At 48.0% G+C, this 3,314-nt stretch overlaps 1 non-coding gene across 1 annotated transcript; it reads right to left on the bottom strand.

Annotated features, from left to right (window-relative positions):
• Positions 1–2,748: 2,748 nt before the first annotated feature.
• Positions 2,749–2,821, bottom strand: TRNAK-CUU. Its single transcript has one exon. It is a non-coding gene; the product is annotated as a tRNA-Lys (tRNA).
• Positions 2,822–3,314: the final 493 nt, after the last annotated feature.

Below are 3,314 nucleotides of genomic sequence, written 5' to 3'. Positions count from 1 at the left end.
GCGAACCCCACTCAGGAGCTCTCCCTGCCTCTTTCATGACAATTGGGACTTTCCTCGTACGAATAGCTGGGTACGAGGCACCGTCATTAATTGCATGCTCTGATAAACCCGGTGACAGTGAGAGCTGAGAACACTCACCTTATAAGATGTGGTTTTCATATTTGGCGACAATGCTTTGAAAACACAGCACAGCATGGCTCCTGTGGATGAGGCCCCTGCCAGTTCTGTTTTAGTTATTGGCCCCGTTAGATGGGTGAGGCCATAGGCCGTCCTCACTGCCCCTGAATTCCTGCTCCATTGGCCAGCAGGCTGGGACGCTCCTCAGAAGCAATGTGAAGGATTTGTTCCAGAACATAATCAGCTGCATCAGGGTCCTTGTCACTAATGAGTGTACTAAAGCTGAATTTGTTCAGCAATTTTACCATCATAATAACAGTCCTACAGTTGAAAAGAGAAGCCGTCCTCTGTGGGAAATTCATAAATTTTATTTATTTTTATTTTTGGAATTACACATCCTAGCAGAGGCAGTTTCAAAGTTCTCTCTCGGCAGAAAAATCCTGACTTTCCCTCCTCAGGCGAGCACCACTCAGGAGCTCTGCCTGCCTCTTTCATGACAATTGGGACTTTCCTCGTACGAATAGCTGGGTACGAGGCACCGTCATTAATTGCATGCTCTGATAAACCCGGTGACAGTGAGAGCTGAGAACACTCACCTTATAAGATGTGGTTTTCATATTTGGCGACAATGCTTTGAAAACACAGCACAGCATGGCTCCTGTGGATGAGGCCCCTGCCAGTTCTGTTTTAGTTATTGGCCCCGTTAGATGGGTGAGGCCATAGGCCGTCCTCACTGCCCCTGAATTCCTGCTCCATTGGCCAGCAGGCTGGGACGCTCCTCAGAAGCAATGTGAAGGATTTGTTCCAGAACATAATCAGCTGCATCAGGGTCCCACCACCTTGTGTTCCCGGCCTCATTTCCCTGAAACGTTGAGGCGGGAGTGGGCTGGAGGGTTGTCAGGAAGAGAAGTGCTGTGTCCTGCTAACTGTCGTGGTCTGGGGGCACTGGAATGGGACAGCACCAGGCAGAACTGGCGCTGGCCCTGAGGGTAGGGCTGGGAGTGTTAAGCACAGTGTTTGAGAGATGTGGGTACCTCATTCTCTGTCCCAGGAATTTGGGAGAAGGACGAAAAGGGTAAGTGTCTGCTCGGATTGGGAGGATTTTCCTGGACTCCCCACCTAAGGGATGGGAATGCGGACCCAAGGCCTCTGTAGTTGCAGTCCTTCCCAATCGCCTTGGTAGAGTTTTGCGTTGTCTGGCTTTTCAGCGACTCTGACTTCTGACTTCTGAGAGCTGGACCAAGTGGGGAGGACCTAACAAGAGAGGGGAGGAGGCAGAGGCGGCACGGGGAGGAGTTGTGACCCTGGAGAAGCCAGGGCAGGGAATGTGGTCAACTTCAGGGTAATCCGGGGAGTCACGTGGGAGCCAGGCTTCAAGTCTAGATGCTGCCGTGGAGATTGGGACATAGGCTCAATGCGAAACCCAGCCAAGTGGAGGTGCGGGAGCTACTGACATGTGTAGGGCCTCCATTAAAGCTGGTTTGAAAACATGGGACAGGATAAACATTTGCATTATGACTTTTGTAAATATAAACACACATATATGTGTATGTATTTAGCAAATGTGGATCCTTCTACACTGCCCATTGTTTAGTAAGCTGTGTTACTTTTTTTATGTAACAGCATATCATGAACTTCTCCCTGTACCAATGTGTTTTTTGTCACTTGGTGGATGTATAATCTTAAAGTGCATTGCATTAATTTCCCATTGTGGGACCTTTGTTTCATGTTTTCACTGAAATAACATGGGTGGGCTGATCACCCACCCTCCCCCCTGCCTGACACCCTGCTGTTATCGCCACCACATCCCCTCGCACACCCGGGCTCATTCTACTCTCTTTAGCCCTCAGGCTCATTAAACATCAATCCATGTTGTTCCCATTATTATAACTTTTTGAAAAAATATATTTTATTGATTTTTTTACAGAGAGGAAGGGAGAGGGATAGAGAGTTAGGAACATCGATGAGAGCGAAACATCCATCAGCTGCCTCCTGCACACCCCCTACTGGGGATGTGCCCGCAACCAAGGTATGTGCCCTTGACTGGAATCGAACCCGGGACCCTTCAGTCTGTAGGCCGGTGCTCTATCCACTGAGCCGAACCAGAAAGGGTCCATTATTATAACTTCGTTATATATTCTCCACCCCTCTAAACAGCTGATCCCACTTTCCCCGGGACCCTTCAGTCTGTAGGCCGGTGCTCTACCACTGAGCCGAACCAGTTAGGGTCCATTATTATAACTTCATTATATATTCTCCACCCCTCTAAACAGCTGATTCCACTTTTAAAATGTCTAGGCTGTTTTTGTACATTTTTTTATTCCAGATGAATGTCTTCCTTGGGCTTGGAAAATTCCATGGAAAGCTCTGAGGGCTCTTACCAGAATTTCTTTGTATTTATGGATTAATTTTATAGAATTGACCTGTTAACAACACTGGGACTTCCCACAAGGGACACAGGGTGTCTTTGCTGAGTCAAGTCTTCCTTTGTGTCCTTCTGAGCCTTTTTCTAGCTTCTCCTCATATTGAAAGCCTGGCATTTCCCCATTGCTTACCCCTAGTCTGTAAGGCCCATTTTGAATTTTGAATGTTGCCTTTTTGTCCTTCTTCGGTTTTTCTCTATTAGTCTGGCGCCCAACGTGGGGCACAAACCCACGACCCTGAGATTAAGAGTCTCGTGCTCTACCAACTGAGCTAGCCAGGCCACTCCAGGCTGCGGGAGGCTCAAAAGACACCTCTCTCCATCTGGGAAACGCAGAAAAGTTCCAGGCGCCATCCCTCCCAGACCTTCAATCCATCCGTGGCACTGTGAAAATCTAGTTGCTGTCCAGGCAAACACTGAGAAATTCCAGGCGCAGGCTTTGGAGGAAGGCGGAAAAACAGTGCGCTGCTCTCTCCCGGAGAAAAACCTCAGTAATTCAGACGAATTTCCGTTTCCATTTTAATCAATGGTATACTTTTAAAGACCAGATTAATACACAGATGACATATAGAGAGAGCTTTTAAAGCCCATATTAGAGTGGAGACTATTTCTGAGTCTCTTGCTCTCCCAAGCTTTATACCCAGTTAGTAAAATTTGCAGCAATCCGCTCCCTACCTTATTCCTTTTCTGTGGCGGTCGCGATTCTCTGGAGCAATCCCTTAAAAATGCCTAACCTCCAACTCGCCCCACGATGGGCAGCCAGATATGTCGGGGC

This window comes from Myotis davidii, unplaced genomic scaffold (genome assembly GCF_000327345.1).
Source record: "Myotis davidii unplaced genomic scaffold, ASM32734v1 scaffold37, whole genome shotgun sequence".
Taxonomy (NCBI): domain Eukaryota; kingdom Metazoa; phylum Chordata; class Mammalia; order Chiroptera; family Vespertilionidae; genus Myotis; species Myotis davidii.
Note: the sequence above shows the minus strand (reverse complement) of the source record. Positions and strands in the feature narration are given on the sequence as shown.